Below are 21,994 nucleotides of genomic sequence, written 5' to 3'. Positions count from 1 at the left end.
GTAGTCCATGGCCCTGACCTGTTAATTGTTTATTAAAGTTTAATTGTATGCAGGTAGTGGGCATTTTCTTTGCATTCATTATGAAATGTGGGCATCGCTGGCTAGACCAGCATTTATTGCCCATCCCTAATTGCCCTTGGGAAGGTGGCGGTGAGCTGCCCCCTTGAACAACTGCAGTCCATGTAGTATAGGTACACCCACAGTACTGTTAGGAAGACAGTTCCAGGATTTTGACCCATCGACAGTGAAGGAATGGCGACATAGTTCCAAGTCAGAATGGTGAGTGGCTTGGAGGCAAACTTCCAGGTGGTGGTGTTCCCATGTGCCTGCTGCCCTTGTCCTTCTAGATGGCAGTGGTCGTGGGTTTGGGAGGTGCCATCCAAGGAGCCTTTGTGAATTGCTGCAGGGAATCTTGTAGATGGTACACACTGCTGCCACTGTGCGTCGGTGGTGGAGTGAGCGAATGTTTGTGGAAGGGGTGCCAATCAAGCGGGCTGCTTTGTCCTGGATGGTGTCAAGCTTCTTGAGTGTTGTTGGATCTGCACACCTCCAGGCAAGACAAGAGCATTCCAGCAAACTCCTGTCTTGTGCCTTGTAAATGGTGGGCAGGCTTTGGGGAGTCAGGAGGTGAGCTACTCATTACAGGGTTCCTAACCTCTGACCTGCTCTTGTAGCCACAGTATTTATATGGCTAGTCCAGTTCAGTTTCTGGACTATGGTAACCCCCAGGATGTTGATAGTGGGGGATTCAGCAATGATAATGACATTGAATGCCAAGAGGCAATGGTTAGATTCTTTCTTGTTTAAGATGGTCATTGCCTGGCATATGTGTGGCGTGAATGTTACTTGCCACTTGTCAGCCCAAGCCTGGATATATTCTAGGTCTTTCTGCATTTGGACATGGACTGCTTCAGTATCTGAGGAGTCGCGAATGATGCTGAACATTGTGCAATCATCAGCGAACATGCCCACTTCTGACCTTATGATGGAAGGAAGGTCATTGATGAAGCAGCTGAAGATGGTTGGGCCAGGGACACTACCCTGAGGAACTCCTGCAGTGATATGCTGGAACTGAGATGATTGACCTCTAACAATCACATTTTCCTTTGTGCTAGGTATGACTCCCACCAGTGGAGAGTTTTCCTCCTGATTCCCATTGACTCCGATTTTGCTAGGGTTCCTTGATGCTACAGTCGGTCAAATGAAGCCTTGATGTCAAGGGCAGTCATTCTCACCTCACCTCTGGAGTTCAGCTCTTTTGTCCACGTGTAGTGAGGTCAGAAGTTGAGTGGTCCTGGTGCAGCCCAAACTGAACGTCAGTGAGCAGGTTATTGCTAAGCAAGTGCTACTTGATAGCACTGTTGATGACCCCTTCCATTACTTTACAGATGATCGAGAATAGATTGATGGGAAGGGATTTTGCCAAGTTGGATTTGCCTTGCTTTTTGTGTACAGAACATACCTGAGCAGTTTTCCACATAGCCAGGTAGATGCCAGTCTTGTAGCTGTACTGGAGCAGCTTGGCTAGGAGTGTGGCAAGTTCTGGAGCACAAGTCTTCAGTGCTATTGCCCGAACATTGTCAGGACCCATAGCCTTAGCAGTATCCAATGCCTTCAGTCGTTTCTTGATATCACGTGTATTGAAACGAATTGGCTGAGACTGGCACCTGTGATGCTTGGGACCTCCAAAGGGGGCTGAGATGGATCACCCACTCACCACTTTTGCCTGAAGATTATTACAAATGCTTCAGCCGTATCTTTTGCACTGATGTGCTGGGCTTCTCCATCATTGAGGATGGGGACATTTGTGGAGCCCCCTCATCCAGTGAGTTATTTAATTGTCCACCACCATTCATGACTGGATGTGGCAGGACTGCAGAGCTTAGAACTGATGCATTGGTTATGCAATCGCTTAGACCTGTCTATCACTTGCTGCTTATGCTGTTTGGTATGCAAGTAGTCCTGTTTTGTAGTTTCACCAGGTTGACACCTCGTTTTTAGGTATGCCTGGTGCTGCTCTTAGCATGCCCTCCTGCACTCATTGAGCCAAGTTTGATGCCCTGGTTTGGTGGCATTGGCAGAGTGGGGGATATGTTGGGCCATGAGGTTACAGATTGTGGTTGAGAACAATTCTGCTGCTGCTGATGGCCCACAGCGCCTCATGGTTGCCCAGTGTTGAGTTGCTAGATCTGCTTGAAATCTATCCCATTTAGCACAGCGCCACACAACACATTGGAGGGTATCCTCAATGTGAAGATGGGACTTCGTCTCCACAACCGTTGTGCTGTGGTCACTCCTACCAATACTGTCATGGACAGATGCATCCAAGGCAGGCAGGTTGGTGAGGATGAGGTCAAGTGTGTTTTTCCCTCTGGTTGGTTCCCTCACCACCTGTCGTAGACCAGCCTAGCAGCTATGTCCTTTAGGACTCGGCCAGCTCGTTCTGTGGTGGTGCTACTGAGCCAGTCTTGGTGATGGACATTAAAGTCCCCCACCTAGAGTATATTATGTGCCTTTGCCACCCTCAGGGCTTTCTCCAAGTGGTGTTTAACATGAAGGACTACTGATTCATCTGCTGAGGTGGGGGTGGGGGATGGGGGGTGGTACATGGTAATCCGCAAGAGGTTTCCTTGCCCATGTTTGACCTGATGCCATAAGACTTCATGGAGTCTGGACTCGATGTTGAGGAATCCCAGGGCAACTCGCTTCTGACTGTACCACTGTGCTGCCACCTCTGCTGGGCCTGTACTGCCACTGGGACAGGACATACCCTGGGATGGTGATGCTAGTGTCTGGGACATTATCTGTAAGGAATGATTCCGTGAGTATGACTATGTTAGGCTGTTGCTTGACTAGCCTGTGGGACAGCTCTCCCAATTTTGGCACAAGGGCAACTAGGGATGGGCAATAAATGTTGGCCCGGCCAGCGAAGCCCATATCCCGTTAATGAAAATAAAAAAAAATGTCAGTCATGAGGACTTTGCAGTTGTTGCTTCCAGTGCTTAGGTGGATGGCAGGTGGTCCATTTGGTTTAATTTCTTATTGACTTTGTAGCAGTTTGATACAACTGAGTGGCTTGCCATTTCAGAGGGCAGTTAAGAGTCAGCCACATTGTGATGGACCTGGAGTCACACATAGGCCAGACCAGTAAAAGGCAGCAAATTTCCTTCCCTAAAGGGGCATTAAAAAAAAAACAATGGTTTCATGGTAATCATTAGACTTTTAATTCTAGATTTTTGTTGATTGAATTCAAAATCAACCATTTGCCACAGTGGGATTCAAACCCAGGTCCCCAGAGCATTAACCTGAGTCTCTGCATTACTAGTCCAATGACCATCTCTTCCTGTAGATTTACTGTAAATATACATAGTGAAACAGTCATTGTTGGATGAGGAGGTGCATGTTTGTACTATGTATCTCTGTAAATAAATGCTTATAAAGGTGTACGAAGATATGCTCCAGTTCTAACTTTCACCACCAGGCTTTCTGGATTTGAACTTGCCCTTCTCATCAGGAAACCCTGCATGGCGTGTGGCGAATCAAGGAAAAGAGGGGAAATAAAACAAAAAATGGATGAAAATAATTCCACAAGAGCTATCAATAACGAAAGCTGTTTTATGTGTGAAAACATTGTAAGTAATTAGTTAAAGAGTGCTAAATTCTGTAGTAAATTCAATAAAATGGAAGAACATTCTTCTCTGAAACCACAAGAGGGCAATGATGGACTTTTCTAAGACTCCTCATATGTATTTCTTCTGTTGATTTGTACCAGACCTTTCCAATAAGCTACTAGGAATCCCCAGCCTTCAGTGCACATCATCTATTATTCAACAACTCTTCTCTTCTGACAGTATGAGGTTCTATTAAACTGAAGGCAATGGGATGAGCCTGAGAATCCTGTGGAGCCTTTGGATAGATAATGTTTTCAACAATGATGCTTTCTATTGTAGAATTGTGTTGTCTAGATAACAACTAGCATGTATTTTCTATCTAACTTACCCATAGGTTATCTGTATTAACTGTTGTTCATATTTCTATCATAGCATTCAGGTTAGACAAAAATGGGGTTGTGTGGGCTTCATTTAAAATGCACATATCGACCTCCTGAGGCTGGCATTGTGTGGCTGGCATTTTCTTTTGTCTGATTCCAGCTCTGTGAAGTGCCTTGAGACATTTTTCTATGTAAAAGGCACTATATAAGTTGTTGTGGTTTAACGCTATTGTGCTAAGGACTTTGTGTCTTTGTATATTTATGTGCTCAGTTAGTCACTGTGCACTCAGCAACAATCTCTACTTTAAACATTTATGTTTAAAGTAGAGATTGATAGATTTCTAAATGCCAATGATGTAAAAGGATAAGGGCATTGAAGTGGATGATCAGCTTTGATCACATTGAATGGCAGAGCAGGCTCAATGGGCTGAATGGCCTACTCTTGCCCCCATGACTCTATGTTGCTATTATTTCATGCCAAATGTCGCTCATCTGGAAATATTACAGGTGTGTTGTTATCAGTGAGAAGGTTGGAATTCTAGTTTCATAGATGAAATTCAAATCAGGAAAGATAAAGCCACCTCCAGCAGTATAATCGTTTTAACAAGCAATCAACTAGGATGTGAAAAGTTCTGTAATGCAACGAATATTTGGAGCAATGAAGAGGCAGAATCACTCAAAAGCACAGCCAACTCCCACAACCAATAAAGTAATAATGACCAGATCATTTGTGTTAGTGATGAGGTTTGAAGGAGCAATTTTAGCCAGGGCACCCTGGAAAACTCCCTTGCCATGGGACCTTTTATGTCCACTGGAGATGCAGACAGACCCTCGTTTTAATGCCTCATCCAAAAGATGACACCTCTGACAGTGCAGCAATCCCTCAGTACTGCCCTTGAGTGTCAAGGCAGATTTTCACTCAGGTCTCTGGAGTAAGACTTGAACCCAAGGCAAGAGCATTACCAACTGCACAAAGATATGTTTGTAAACACTTGTGGAGAAGTCATGTGGTGTGGAGAAGAACTGAAATTAATAGCATTAGCCAGACCGCATGACTAAGTGGCTCTTCGAAGGGAGTGAGCTGATACAATGCAGAGCAAAGGTATTTTATTACCATTGCCTCAATTACAAGGCTTGAAACACAAAGGTTTTTGCATTGGTAGGTCACATTGTTTAATGTCCTAGATTTCTTCACTTTCTTCAGCCCTGAACATGGCTTTGTTTCCTGAGGTAAAAGGAAAATAACGAAGTACCGTCATTTTTTGATTTTCACTGGCCACTCTGCTTAGCGTTCAATTTCTGGAAGAACAAGAGGCTTGAGAATCTGATTAATGAGACAAAGATTTAAATTTTCTCGAATTAGAATGGAAAAGTAACATTTTCTGTAGTCTGTTGCATTCATGTAAATCACCAAATAAATTGTCTTTTGTGGTGATTTAGACCCTGGGCCATGAATGTTGTTGCTCTGAGCAGCAAAATCTGATATATAGAAACCTTTTAAATAGGTTGATATTTTTTGCTGGCGTTTAATTATCTATTCATCTGTGTGCGTTTGAATGGTATGTTTTATCCTCCAGTATGGTGCCCTTTAGTATTTCATTTTCCTCAGTGACTTCCGGATTCTTGACTCACTTTGAGTCCTATTGTATTTCCACTGAGATTGTAAACATTACTTTGATGTTGTATCGTTAGATTACAAAAACGTGTTTTAAAAAGATGGATGATATCAGAACTGAGAGGATACAGCTGTTAGGAAAGACCACATTGTCTGGCATTCCTTTCCCTAGGAAAGAGAAGACTGAGGAACGACAGTACAGAGGCCTTTAAAGCTATGAAGGTTTTCTATAGGGTAGGAGAAGATGTTTCCACTTATGGGGGATTCAAAAACCATGAGCCATAAATATAAAATATTCACAAAGAGATCTAATAAAGAATTCAGGACTTTAGTCAGAGAGGGGTGAGGTTGTGGAACTCACTGCCACATCAAGTGGTTGAGGCGAATGACGTAGATGGATTTAAGCAGAAGTTTGATAAGCGCATGAGAGAGAAAAAACATGTTGATAGGGTGGAATGAAATAAATGGAAGCTCATGTGGAGCATTAGCACTGGCAATGGGCTGATTCGTCTGTTTCTATGCTGTAAATTCTATGTAATTCAAAATAAACTGGTCAGTTAAGAAAGGCTTGAATTAATTTTATTTCAGAGGTGTTTTTCTAAATAATTAGTGTGCTACTCAAGCCAGTTAGCTCAGTTGACTAGATGGCTAGCCTGTGCTTCAGAATAATGCCAACAGTGCAGGTTCAATTCTCCTCCCAGCTGAGGTAGACTTGGGACTTTGTTCCTCTCCCCTGCTCTTGAGAGTGGAAGGCAATGCAAACCTCCAATGTCAAAAACTACCAAGAAGACCTCCTTTGGGGCAGAGCACACATGCATGAATATGTTGTTCTGACATATACTGTTATTAAATAAGAACACTGGGGCAAACTCTTCTTACCATCACACACATTATACAATAAGTGCAAATGAGATTCCTGTGCAAAAGAATGAAATAACATTTGCTTGGAAGTGCTACTGATGTTAAGTGTCCTTGTTCATAAAATGTTTAACTCGGTTGGTGAATTTTTCTGCTCGTCAAAGTCCGAGATGGCAAATCAAAGCCATCAGGTACCCAGTGACAATGTTCAGCATTTACAGATCAGGTAGACCTTGGCTAAATGTGTAATGTAGCTCACTCGATAATAAACATCAGTCCCAGTCTTAGGAAGACGCTTCTTAGATCCATGCTTCAGAGCTGGTAATTAAAACACTCTACTGATACCAGCTTTTGAGTGACATTTCATGGCAAATTAACAACACCTTTCATATACATAGATCTTTAACATAGAAACAACAGTGTATCTATTGACACCACTGTGCCAACAAATAGGTTGGGAGCTGGGGCGGGTCTTACAACAGGGCTCAGCAAACAGTCTATTTTACAGCAAACAAAGTCTATTTATCCAGCAAGTAGAGACTAATTAATCAGACCATTTACCAGGTACAACAAAAGAACTCATGACCAAAACTACAACAACACATCCTGATGAAAGCAGGGTTATTTCTCCTGCAAAATGCAGTTAAGCAAAGGATGGTTACAGAATACAAAGTCTGTGCATAAAATCAATCCCAGTCACTTAGAGCAGCATGGTCTCCAGTTGTGACTGGTGGTGGGAAAATTAACCAATCATCTGTATTCTGGCTGGCATTAGTGGTTCCATTTATATGCAGCCCTCAAATTAAAAATCATCTCTCTGATCACAATCTCACCCCCAGTTTATCACAAGGCTCTCTGCTTTTGTAAGGTTTATTCCCTTCTGTTATGATTTGTCTATTAATCTTAATGCAAGGAACAATCACACAGCAAGCTAGTTAATAGAAAGACCCCCTTAGTCACTATTCACAAGAAAGGCTGAATCAGAATTAGGCTGACCTACTTTAGCTGTGCAATTGCATTTCAATAGTTTCATCTTTAATGTTCAGTTTTGAGGTGCGCAGATTGAAAATCCTATTAATCTTTTATGGTGCATTGAAACTCCAATTCTAGTATCAGTACAAAGTGGTTTTGCTTTGCATTGATTCTGTAATTATAGTGTAAATGTTGCCTGAATCTGGTGTCAAGGCCCAATCTGACACCCAGAATCAGTCTCTCTTGGAATAGCAATAAGACTAGACCATTCAGTCCCTGGAACCTGCTCTGCCATTCAATGAGATAAAAGCTGATCTGCAGCTACACTATATTGCTCCATATCCCTTGATGCCCTTATATAGTATAAATACCCTTAATATCACTCTTAGTCTTGAAAGAAGATGAAGTTCTTCAAACGATACCTTGACTATGAGAAGGAACATAGGAGTGTCGAGAGCGTGCGTGTTGTGAAGTAAGGTGCAAGAATATGTTGAGTCCAAAGCTTGCTAGTTGAGAGCTAACCAGACCAATAGCTGGGAGTTATTTCTGTGCAATTGGATATTGTATATTGGACTGCCCAATGACTGCAGGAAGGAATTGATGGTTTGGCCAAACATATCATAAGATAGAAGCAAAATACTGTGGATGCTGGAAATCGAGAACAAAAAGAAAAATACCTGGAAAAACTCAGCAGGTCTGACAGCATCTGTGGAGAGGGATACAATTGACGTTTCGAGTCCGTATGACCCTTCATCAGAACTAAAAAATATAGAAATGAGATGAAATATAAGCTAGTAGAGGGGGCGGGACAGGAGGAGCTCGATAGGGGGCCAGTGATAGGTGGAGGCCAGGAAGAGACTGCCAAAGATGTCATAGACAAAAGGACAAAGGGGTGTTGTCGGTGGTGATATTATCTAAAGGATGTGCTAATGGGGACATTAAGGGTGGCAAGCAGGACAAGCTAGTAGCAGATGGCCCTAGTGGGGGTGGGGTGGGAGGAAGGGATCGAAATGGGCTAAAAGGTGGAAATGAAACAATAGATTGAATTAAATTTAAAAATAGGTGGGAAAAGAAAAATATAATTATAAAAAAATTATAAATTATTGGAAAAAGGGGGATTGGAAAGGGGGTGGGGATGGAGGAGAGAGTTCATGATCTGAAATTGTTGAACTCAATATTAAGTCCGGAAGACTGTAAAGCCTAGTCGGAAGATGAGGTGCTGTTCCTCCAGTTTGCGTTGAATTTCACTGGAACATTGTAGCAGGCCAAGGATGGACATGTGGGCATGAGAGCAGGGTGGAGTGTTGAAATGGCAGGCGACAGGGAGGTCTGGGTAATGCTTGTGGACAGGCCGAAGGTGTTCCCCAAAGCGGTCACCCAGTCTGCGTTTGGTCTCTCCAATGTAGAGGAGACCGCATTGGGAGCAGCGAATGCAGTAGACTAAATTGAGGGAAATGCAAGTGAAGCGCTGCTTCACTTGAAAGGAGTGTTTGGGCCCTTGGACGATGAGGAGGGGGGAATTAAAGGGGCAGGTGTTGCATCTTCTGCAGTTGCATGGGAAGGTGCCGTGGGAGGGAGTTGAGGTGTAGGGGGTGATGGAGGATGGACCAGGATGTCCCAGGGGGAATGATCTCTGCGGAAAGCCGCCAGGGGGGGTGAAGGGAAGATATGTTTGGTGGTGGCATCATGCTGGAGTTGGCGGAAATGACGGAGGATAATCCTTTGAACGTGAAGGCTGATGGGTTGATAAGTGAGGACAAGGGGGACCCTATCATGGTTCTGGGAGGGAGAGGAAGGTGTGAGGGCGGATGTGTGGGAGATGGGCCGGATACGGTTGAGGGCCCTGTCAACCACCGTGGGTGGAAAACCTTGGTTAAGGAAGAAGGAGGACATGTCAGAGGAACTGTTTTGGAAAGTGGAATCATCAGAACAGATGCGACGGAGGCAAAAGAACTGAGAGAATGGGATGGAGTCCTTACAGGAAGCAAGGTATGAGGAGCTGTAGTCGAGGTGGCTGTGGGGGTCGGTAGGCTTGTAATGAATATTGGTGGACAGTCTACCACCAGAAATTGAGACTGAGAGGTCAAGGAAGGGAAGGGAAGTGTCAATGATGGAGGGGTGGAAATTGGAAGCAAAATTAATAAATTTTTCCAGATCCAGACGAGAGCATGGAGCGTCATAAGATAGTCCCAGCACCACAGTCATTTGGAGGTGAAAGTTCCCCTTTGTGAACAAGTGTTTCCTGATTTCGCTCCTGAGTTGAAAATTTTGTAGTAAACAAGCAATCGGAAGTTTATTCATAGGTTTGTCAGTGGCACATATCTTCCCCAATCTGGAGAATAGGCTTGAACCATGCTTTTAGGCGTCTTCTGAGGCCACTCTCTGGCAGCATGCAAAGAGATGCTTAGCAATGGCTCAGGGTAGCTGGCCTTCCATTCACCTCCCCCTCTATAATAGGTACTTCCCCAGGCAAGAAAGGTTAAGAATGGGAAATCATGGTGTAGATGGATCACAGGCATGGACCTTTGGGTTGCAACATTTAGCTTATTTAACTTGATGCTGCATAGTTTGATAATGCATTTTGGGGGATTTTAAGGTTTATGAAGGTGACATATAGCATTGTTGGAAGGAATGAAATACTGTATATATATATAGAAAATATAGATGTAGAATGGTTACAGCACAGAAGGAGGCCATTCAGCCCATTGTCTCTGTGCCAGCTCTCTGCAAGAATAGCTCAGCTAGCTCCACCTCTTCACCCTCTCCCAGAGCCCTGCAAATTTTCTCTCTTCTGGTGCTTATCCAATTCTCTGTCAAAAGTCATAATTGAATCTGCCTCTACCACAGTCTCAGGCAGTGCATGCCAGATCCTAACCATTCACTATGTAAAAATATTTTTCCTCATTTCATCTTTGGTTTTTTTTCCATTCACCTTAAATTGGTTTCTTCTGGTTCTTAACCCTTCCGCTAATGGGAACAGTTTCTCTCTATCTACTCTGTCTAGACCCCTCATGATGTTGCATCCACCTATCAAATCTCCTCTCAACCTTCTCTTCCATAAGGAGACCAGTCCTAGATTCTCCAATCTATGCACATAACTGAAGTACCTCACTCCTGGAACCATTCTTGTAAATCTTTTCTGCACCCTTTCCAAAGCCTTCACATCCTTGCTCAAGCCTGGTGCCCAGGATTGGACACAATATGCCAGTTGAGGTCAAACCAGTGTTTTATAAAGGTTCATCATAACTTCCTTGTTTTTGTACTCTACACCTTTGTTTATAAAACCCAGGATTCTATGTGCCTTCTTAACCACTTTCTTAACCTGCCCTGTCACCTTGAATGATTTGTGTGCATACTTCCCCAGGTCTCTCTATTCCAGCACCTCCTTTAGAAGCATAGAAACATAGAAAATAGGAGCAGGAGTAGGCCATTCGGCCTTTCGAGCCTGCTCCGCCATTCATTATGATCATGGCTGATCATCCAACTCAATAGCCTGCTCCTGCTTTTTCCCCATACCCTTAGATCCCTTTCACCCCAAGAGCTATATCTAACTCCTTCTTGAAAACATACAATGTTTTGGTCTCAACTACTTTCTGTGGTAATGAATTGCACAGGCTCACCACTCTCTGGGAGAAGAAATTTCTCCTCATCTCAGTCCTAAATGGTCTACCCCATATCCTCAGACTGTGACCCCTGGTTCTGGACTCCCCCACCATTGGGAACATCCTTCCTGCATCTATCCTGTCTAGCCCTGTTAGCATTTTATAGGTTTCTATGAGATCCCCCCTCATTCTTCTGAACTCCAGTGAATATAATCCTAATCGATTCAATCTCTCCTCATATGTCAGTCCCGAAATGCCAGGAATCAGTCGGGTAAACCTTCGCTGCACTCCCTCTATAGCAAGAACATCCTTCCTCAGATAAGGAGACCAAAACTGCACACAATATTCCAGGTGTGGTCTCACCAAGGCCCTGTATAATTGCAGCAAGACATCCCTGTTCCTGTACTCGAATCCTCTCGCTATGAAGGCCAATATACCATTTGCTTTCTTTACCGCCTGCTGCATGTTCATGCTTACCTTCAGTGACTGGTGTACGAGGACACCCAGGTCTTGTTGCACATTCCCCTCTCTCAATTTATAGCCATTCAGATAATAATCCGCCTTCCTGTTTTTGCTACCAAAATGGATAACCTCACATTTATCCACATTATACTGCATCTGCCATGCATTTGCCCACTCACTCAGCTTGTCTAAATCACACTGAAGCATCTCTGAATCTTCCTCACAGCTCACCCTCCCACCCAGCTTTGTGTCATCTGCAAATTTGTAGATATTACATTTAGTTCCCTCATCTAAATCATTAATATATATTGTGAATAACTGGGGTCCCAGCACCGATCCCCACTAGTCACTGCCTGCCATTTGGAAAAAGACAAGTTTATTCCTACTCTTTGTTTCCTGTCTGCCAATCAGTTTTCTACCCATCTCAATACACTACCCCCAATCCCATGCGCTTTAATTTTACACGTCAATCTCTTATGTGAGGCTTTGTCGAAAGCCTTCTGAAAGTCCAAATAAACCACATCCACTGGCTCCCTCTCATCAATTCTACTAGTTACATCCTCGAAAAATTCCAGTAGATTTGTCAAGCATGATTTCCCTTTCATAAATCCATGCTGACTCTGTCCGATTCTGCCACTGTTTTCCACGTGCTCAGCTATTAAATCTTTTATAATGGACTCTAGAATTTTCCCCACTACCGACATCAGGCTGACTGGTCTATAATTCCGTTTTCTTTCTGCCTCCCTTTTTAAATAATGGGGTTACATTAGCTACCCTCTAATCTGTAGGAACTGTTCCAGGGTCTATAGAATCTTGGAAGATGACCACCAATGCATCCACTATTTCTAGGGCCACTTCCTTAAGTACTCTGGGATGTAGATTATCAGGCCCTGGGGATTTATCGGCCTTCAATCCCATCAATTTCCCCAACACCATTTCGCTACTACTACTGATTTCTTTCAGTTCCTCCCTCTCACTAAGAGTTGTACCCTTTACTTTATATTGTCAAATGTATCATTTCGTACTTCTTTGCATTAAATTTCGTTTGCCAGATATCCACCCATTCCACATTTGTCTATGCCCTCTTGAAATCTATCACTACCTTCCCACAGTTCACAATAATACCAAGTTTTGAGTCATCAGCAAATTTTGAAATTGTGCCTGGTACATCCAAGTCTGGGCTGGTGAACTCAGTTGGTTGGATGGCAAGTGTTTGGTTCAGAATCATGCCAACAGCATGGGTTTGATTCCTGTTCTGGCTGAGGTAGACTTGGGACCTGCCTCCTTGACCTGCCCTTGGAAGTGGAAGGCAATGGTAAAGCACCACTGACAAAAATTTGCCAAGAAAATGGCTCAGGATGAAGCATCAGCAATCAATGGGCCAAGGATCTGTCTTTGGACAGAGCACACATGAATGAATGAATGAACATCCAAATAATATATAGAAAAGTAGTGTTCCCAGTACCAACCCTGGGGATCCCCACAGTATACCTTATGACAGTCTGAAAAAGCTGTTCATCACCATTCTGTTTCCTGTCACACAGCCCACTTTGTGTCCATGCAATCACTCTCTCTTCTATTCCATGGGCTTCAGCTTTGTTGGCAAGTCTATTCGCAGAAGAATCTTTACAGTGAAGGAAGAGGCCATTTGGTCCATCAAGTCTGCACTGGCTTTCTGAAAGAGCATTCTACCTAGTCCCACTCCCCTGTCTTATCCCTGTAACCTTGCACATTCTTTCTTTGCAGGTAGCAATCCAATTCCCTTTTGAATACCTTGATCGAACCTCCCTCCACCATCCTCTCAGGAAGTTTGTTCCAGACTCCAACCCCCCTCTGGGTGAAAAAATCTTTCCTCACATCACAATTACTCCTTTTGCCAATTATTTTGAATCTGTGCCCTTTAGTTCTTGATGCTCTCTTGAGTGGGAACTTTTTCTCACTATTTACCCTGTCCATACCCCTCAGGATTTTGAATACCTCTATCAAGTCTCCTCTCAGCCTCCTTTTCTCCAAGGAAAACAGTCTTAACCTCTCCAATTTATTCTCATAGCTACAGTTCGTTATCTCTGGAATAATTCTTGTGAATCTCCTCTGTACTCTCTCCAATGCTTCACATCCTACCTCAAGTATGGCGCCCAGAACTGGACACAGTACTCCAGATGAGGCCTAGCTAGTGTCTTATACAAGCTCAACATGACCTCCTTACTCTTATACTCAATGCACCTATTAATAATACCTAAGATACTATATGCTTTATTAACTGCTCTCTCAACATGCCCTATCAACTTCAATGACTTATATACATATACATCTATGTCCCTCTGTTCCTGCACCTCCTTCAGAGTTTCTCCCTTTATTTTATACTGTCTCACCATATTCTCCCTGCCAAAATGAATCACCTCACACTTCTCTGCTTTGAACTTCATCTGCCACTTGTCTGCCCAATCCACCAACATGTCTATGTTCTTTTGAAGTTCAAGACTATTCTCATCACAGTTGACAATTTTTCCAATCTTCATATCATCTGCAAATTTTGAAATCATGCTCTGAACACCATAGTCTAGGTCATTAATATATATCAGGAAGTGTAAGGATCCCAACACTGACCCCTGGGGAGCTCCACTAGAAACCTTCCTCCAATCTGAAAAGCAACCATTTATCAATACACTTTGTTTTCTGTCACTCAGCCAATTTCTTATCCAAGTGTTGACTTCCCCTTTTATCCCATGAGTTAGAATTTTGCTCACAAGTCTGTTGTGTGGTACATCAAATGCTTTTTGAAAATCCATATACACCACATCAACAGCATTACCCTTATCAATCTTCTCTGTTACCTCCTCAAAAGATTCCAGCAAGTTAGTTAAACATGGTTTTCCTTTAATGAATCCGTTTTGGCTGTCCTTAATTATCCTGCACTTATCTAAGTGACTATTGATTTTGCCCTGAACTTTAGCTTCCAGAAGCTTCACTAGCACTGAAGTCAAACTGACTGGTCTGTAGTTGCTGGCTTTATCCTTGCACCCCTTTTTGAACACGGGTTTAACATTCATAATTCTCTGATCCTCTGGCACCACCCCTGTGTCTAAGGAAGACTGGAAGATTATCACTAGTGCCTCTGTGATTTCCACTCTCACTTCCCTCAGTATCTCGGATGCATCTCACCCAGTCCTGGAAATCTTATCTATTTTAAGTGAAGATAGCCTTTCTAACACCTCCTCCTAAATTGTAAATTCTTCTAGTGTACCAGTTACCTCCTCTCTCACCTTGGCCTGGGTTGCATCTTCTTCCTTTGTAAAGATAGATGCAAAGTATTCATTTAGTACCTTTGCTAGCTCTCCTGTCTCCACGTGCAATTCCCTCTTTTTTATCTCTAACTTTTTCTTTTACCACCTTTTTATTATTTATATGCCTATAGAAGACCTTGGGATTCCCTTTTACTTTAGCTGCCAGTCTCTTTTCTTGCTCTATCCTTTCTTTTCTTATTCAGTTTTTCACTTTCCCTCTGGTCCTTCTATATTCAGCCTGATTCTTCATTGTAGTTTCAACCTGACATCTGTCGTACGCACACTTCTTCCTTTTCATCTGCATCTCTATCTCTCTCGTCATCCAGGCTGCTCTGGATTTATTTGTCCTAATTTTCCCCTTCAAGGGAATACACCTTGACATTGCCTGCAATACTTTTTCTTTGAAGGTGGCCCATTGTTCAGCCACATGTCCTTTCTGCCAACATGTTGATTCCAACTCACTCAACTCAGATGCATTCTCATCCCACTGAAGTTGGGATTTTTAAAAAATTATTTATTCACGGGATGTGGGCCTCACTGGCTGGGCAGCATTTATTGCCCATCCCTAGTTTCCCTTGAGTTCCCATTGAAGTGGGCGATATTAGGTCAGATGACCAAAAGCTTGGTCAAAGAGGTAGGTGTCTTAAATGAGAAAGCAAGATGGAGAGGTTTAGGGAGGGAATTCCAGAGCTCAATCACTTTATCAAATACCTTTGGAAGACCACATACATCACATTAACAGCATCCCCCTCAATGCTTTTTGTTACCCCATAAAGAAACTCAATCAGGTTAGTTAAACATGATTTGCTTTTAACAAATCTGTGCTGGCTTTCCTTAATTAATCTGCACTTGTCCAGGTAACTGTTAATTTTGATCTGGGTTACTGTTTCTAAGAGCCCTACCGTCATTGAGGTTAAACTGACATGCCTGTAGTCGCTGGGTTTAACTATATGCCCTTTCTTGAACAAGGATGTGACAAATCTCCAGCCCTCTGGCACCACCCCTGTATCTAAGAAGGATTGCAAGAATATGGCTATAGTGCCTCAGTATCCTCATCTAGAATGCATCTCATCCTGTCCTGGTGACCTATCAACTTTAAGTATAACTAACCTTCTTAATGCCCCCTCTCAATCAATTTTCAACCTATCCAGTGACCCAAGTACCTCCTCTTTCATTATGATTTCAGCAGCATCTTTTTCCTTGGTGAAGAGAGATGCAAAGTACATATGTTTTTTGCATCCAGTATGGGCTTTCAGGTGAGGGAAAGCACTGGTTTAAGTTAGATCCCTATTACCTCAATGATGTTTCTTCAAGCCAGTCTCAGAAAATCATTGCTCCCTAACAGCAACGTGACATTTTTATTTCACACAACAACCATCATTTTAGCGTTTCTGAGTGGGACCAGCAATTTCAAGCCAATCTATGTCAAATTGTGGGCAATTTTACAATATGGATTTGTGTCCAACCAGGTAACAGTTTCAGGTTGGCCAAGCGACTTTCATATAAGGCCCTTTCAGCTGTCAAAGAGCGGGGACTTTTGCTGTCAGTCCGGGCTAAATTCAAACACAGGTCCCAGAGGTGAAAATAAAGCATGTACAAAAGATAAAGGCAAAATACTGCGGATGCTAGAAATCTGAAACAAAAACAAAAAATCCTGGAAAACCTCAGCAGGTCTGACAGCATCTGTAGAGAGAAAGATAGAGTTAACGTTTCGAGTCCGTATGACTCTTCTCATACGGACTCGAAACGTTAACTCTGTCTTTCTCTCCACAGATGCTGTCAGACCGGCTGAGTTTTTCCAGCATTTTTTGTTTTTGTTTCAGATGTACATATGATACTAGGGTGAGTTCTTTAAAGGATAATTTCTATAAATCATCTTGCTGGGATGCTTTCCGGCAGTCTTAAAAATCCCTGCATTCATTTCTATGTTGGAGTATATGGTTTGTTTCTTAGCACTCCAGTCTAGAACAAACAGTTGGCATTATGTTTGCTGGAACTAAATGAGTTGGGATTGGATTATTAGATCATCTGTCTAGGTAGCACCACAGCAACAGTATTATCAACTGACAGTAGCTGAGAGATGCCACTCAATAAGAAATTGCCTGTCATATAAAATTAACGTTACACTTGCTCTGAAATAAGCAAGTGTCAGAAAAGGTAAATAGCTGTTTCTGATCTTTTACTCAGCTCATCATACATTGAGATTGAATGTACTCTCTCTGCATCAAAGTCTGTGACCAGAACGGTGCAGAGGCGAATCATACTGCTCAGATGGAAATAATCTTATAAAGAGTGAAAATAACCTTATGTACAACACTGATCAGATAACATGCCGCAGAAATTTCTAATCTTACAAGAGCCTAATGCAGCACCAACTATTTTCATACTAGTGTAAACTCTTTTAATTTCAAGCTGAGATTTATCTCTACAAAATCTCTGTTTCCATACATTTTATGAGCATTGTTAAACCACATGATAAAGAACTTAACAATCTTTGTATCTGTTTTTAACTTTAAGTGTTATTGTGTTAAAGGCACTATAATAATGCAAGTTATTGCTGAATAAATTATGCTTCAAATTGTAAATAGTTTGCTAAGTTTATATTTTGACATTTTTTTTTGCCCTATAATTTCCTGCTCTCTTGAAGCCACTGATTCTTGGTGGAGTGCAGCAATTGTTCTTGGTAACTTAATATATTGGCTATTGTTCACATATGGGACAGCTGTGCCCAATCTTGTCCATGGAAATGGTGAATAGCAAGCAGGATGGAGAACCCTAATTGATGTTTTTTCCTTTCCTATAACAAGGACAATTGAGCACCCTTAAACTCTACCCATCTGTGATAGGCTAATTCAGTACAGACTTGGAATTGAAACTGGGATCTTTCTGCTCTTTCAGGCTTAGTATTGCAACAATTGGCCCTTTAACCCATGAAACCTATTGGGAAGATCCTGATTTTTTTCTTTAGCCTTCCTAAAATTAGATCCTGTTGTTACACAGATTTTACTTCAGGATCTGGAAAATACGTCCAGAGTGGCCTGACCTTCTGACATGAAGTAATGCATTTTTCTATTTCTACCTCAGAAATGTCATTACATTCCAGCATTTGGATTATTTATTAATTATTTCCAAATGATTTTAATTGAATGCAGAAGTAGTGCCTGTGGAAGTGTCAAATACCAGGAACATAGAATCAGGAGAAGGCTATTCGGCCCCTCAAGGCTGCTCCGCCATCCAGTTAGATCTTGATTGCTCTGTGCCTCAATTCCACCCTTGCGCCATATCCCTTGATAGCCTTACCTAACAAAAATCTATGGCGCTGGGCTATTGGGATGGATGAGTGTCACTGCTGTCTCCCATTGTCAGACCTTAAATACTTCCAGGTCAAGCTCTTGCCATTGCAACGTTCTAAATAGCCTACTGTTGTTGTGCAGTATAGAAGTGATTCAACAGTTTCACATCCTAAATAACTAATAGCCTGAGGTTAGTAATTATTACAGAAAGGGAAACAATGAAAAAAATATTGGGTGCTTTTCATATTCATTATAGAATATTGGAAATATCTCAGGCTTGTTTTTGACCTCAGCCTAGGTCCTTTTAACAGATTATGATGTGGTGCTATTCATATCCATATAAGGAAATTGTATATAAAGCCAGCGTGGAAATATTGGATCTAAGGCATTCTGAAAAAGACACTCAAGTGCTAGGATGTTGGAATGAATAAAACAGCACAGCCCGAAGAGATTGGAAGCAATAATAAGTTTCTGACATAACGTGTGACCTGGCTGCCATCCATTTTTAGCAGAAAGATCATGTAAACGAGCCAGTCTGCCAAAAGTAATCTCCCAATCTCATGTGGAGTGCCATATGCAGTCTATCTTGTATTTGCTTCGTTTTGCTTCTAAATTGCTTGGGAGAAGTAGATTGCACTGAATATCCATGAGTGAAAACATATATTTTAATCCAGCTCGATTACAGATTTTGAATCTGAATAAAACACTTTGTCATGGACAGATATCTGTTTCTGGAACTGTTGGCTGTTATGTTGCTTAACCGAAATAGAAAATGACCGTTGTGCGTTCTAGATTGAAATTTAAATGTAAGTACTACCAATATATTCAAGTGTTTAATACTGTGTAAATGGTCAGAGGCGACTATAAAAACATATATTGTTACAGTCATAAAAGCAAATAAAATTGTTAAGGTCTAGTCTTAAAGTTTCACAATTGACCTGTATCAGGACAGATAACATATTAAAGAATTAATTAATTTCACATTTCCAAATTTGCATCAACTCCTGAGGAGGTAACCTTGACTTGAAGCCACAGTGTAAAATTGGCAATGTTTATTCAGCTGTCCATTATACTTCTCCCCTGATTTTCATATCTAATTATGAAAAGCAGGTCAACTATAAACCTTGGCTCTTCCCATCAAAACCACAAATTAATTTGGCCAGAAAGTTCTGACCTTTTCTGAAGCCTAATGGAATTTTCTCAATTTCTCTACTTAGTATACTGCATGGTTCTCTCCGTGCTTTCTATCCAATGGGTTCAAGATTACTCTTTCTTAAGTTCCATTCCTCATGTTCCATAGCTTGGGCTCTTCGTTAAATTTTCTTTACTTTTATTGGCAGGGTGGCTTTCATCCTATTATCTGACATTGTGTACATGTTGTTTGGATTTTTCCCATTGTCCCTCCTAAGTGACAACTGTATCAGGGCTTCACATGAGACGACTGAAACAAAATTCTTTAATATGCTTGGCCACACTCCAGAGTCTTGAGCACTTAATATAAGTTGATGTTCCAGTACAGGACTGAGGGAGCACTGCACTGTCAGAGGTGCTGCCTTTGAAATAAGATGTTAAACCAAGGCCCTGTCTGCCTTCTCAGATGGACACAAAGGATTCCTGGGCCATATTTGAAGAAGAACTAAGGACCTCTGCCTAGTGTTCTGCCATTGCTTATCACTCAACCTGTCCTGTTCTACTTGTAGCTACTCCTACCAGGAGATCTGCTGTCATGTTATGTCTATGACTTTTCATGGCTAACCATGGGTCTTATATTGTGTGAGGTCCAAGACTCTCCACAGATGACTGGCCACTTGCCTTACTAAGCGTCATGATGGTGCCCTGAATGTGTCACGCACCTTGCTGCTCTCTGCCTTCTGAGCCATTGTTCTACCAACTGGTTAGGATCTTCTACCTTTCTCATGTCTTTGTGCATTTAGAAAGGAATGATGCCCCTACACTACACCACACCAGTCGAAGCTGATGGGCCCCTCATGTGTTTTGCACAAGTGCTGAGTCGAGGGGTATAGCTGCTGGTGTGCACACCCAACTACTTGGAGTCATAAGTTGGAGAGTTGTGGGACACCAGTTTCTCCTGCCCACACACCTTTTGATATGGATGTGCGACTTGTTAGGGGATCAAGGGTACTAGACCTCACAAACATCTCCCGTATACCTCAACATATATCCCTCAACATGCAATCTTATAACAGATTATCTGGTCATTGCTTTTGTGAGAACTTGCTGTGCACAAATTGGCTGCCATGGTTTCTACATTACGACAATAACCACATTTTAAAAAATTCTTTCACGGGATGTGGGTGTCACTGGCTAGGCCAGCATTATTGCCCATCCCTAATTAGCCTTGAGAAGGTGGTGGTGAGCTGCCTTCTTGAACTGCTGCAGTCCATGTGGTGTAGGTACACCCACAGTACTGTTAGGGAGGGAGTTCCGGTATTTTGACCCAGCGACAGTGAAGGAATGGTGATATATTTCCAAGCTAGGATGGTGAGTGACTTGGAAGGGAACTTCCAGGTGATGGTGTTCCCATGAGTCTGCTGCCCTTGTCCCTCTAGATGGTAGCAGTCGCGGGTTTGGAAGGTGCTGTCTAAGGAGCCCTGGTGAGTTTCCCCTTTGGGGCTTCTTTGGGTGAGAAGTACTTTGGGATGCCCTGAGGTCATGAAAGGCACTTTATAAATGCAAGTCTTTTTTCTATTCAGCTAAGCGTCCTCCCCGACCCCACCCAAACACTTAATATTAGGTTGGAAAATTTCCATGGTGATTCTCCTGCTTGCCTGAAATGAAGGCACTTCACCTGCCCCCAACTTAAAAACATTTTGGCAAAGAGCAGCTGCTGTTGATGTGGTTTCCTACAGTGGCAGTAATTGAATCAGTGCGTATGCATCTGTTCTCTCCAATCTGTGTGAAATAGACTTGCATTTTTTTTCTCTTTCCCCTTTCTTTTTCATTGCATTGTACTGAACAGTGGTGACATGGCACAACTGAAATCACATGCTTAATGAAATAGGAACATTACTCTCCAACCTGTGGAGATACAGGCAAGAAAGTGAGATGTAAAGGATGACACGGGGCAAGCAGTGGGGGTTAAACTGGTCTTTCAGTAGTCAAGAAAAAAACAAGACTTGTAGGACGGTGTAAAACAGGCTGTTGATTGGCTACTGGCGAAGATCACTTTTACCCCCTGTGGCTGTTCTCTTTGTGATGAAACTCTCCTGTAAGCTAGAGCTTTATCTGATGTGTCCCCTACAAAGGCATTTGCTACAAACTATTTTTACATTGAACGTAAAGTATAGAAACAGGCCATTCAGCCCAGCTGATCCATGCTCCGCATGATCAGCCTCCCAATCCTCTTCATCCAACCCTATCAGCATATCCTCCTATTCCTTTGTCTTTCATGTGCCCTTCAAGCTTCCACTTAAATGCATCTATACTAATCACCTCAACTACTTCATATGGTATCAAGTTCCACATTTTAATCACTCTCTGATTAAAGAAGTTTCTCCTGAATTTCTTAATGGATTTATTAGTGACTATCTTAAATTTATGATCTCTAGTTTTGGACTCCTCCATAGTTGGAAACATCCCCTCTATTTCTTCCCTCAGAAACCCCATTCATAATTTTAAAGATCTCTATTGGGTACCCTTGGGAAAAGAGCCCCAGCCTGTTCAGTCTTTTGTGGTGGTTATAACTGCTCAGTTCTGATATCACAGAAGCAAAATACTGCAGATGCTGGAAATCTGAAATAAAAACAGAGAATGCTGGAAATACTCAGCAGGTCAGACAGCATCTGCGGGGTGAGAAACAGAGTTAACATTTCAGGTCAATGACCCTTCATCGTCCTTGATATGCGATTCTTTTTTGGGCATTCTCCAGTGCCACCATATCTATTTTGCAATTATGG

The sequence above is a fragment of the Cetorhinus maximus genome, chromosome 15 (genome assembly GCF_964194155.1).
Source record: "Cetorhinus maximus chromosome 15, sCetMax3.hap1.1, whole genome shotgun sequence".
In the NCBI taxonomy this organism is placed as follows: domain Eukaryota; kingdom Metazoa; phylum Chordata; class Chondrichthyes; order Lamniformes; family Cetorhinidae; genus Cetorhinus; species Cetorhinus maximus.
This window is presented reverse-complemented; position numbering follows the sequence as displayed.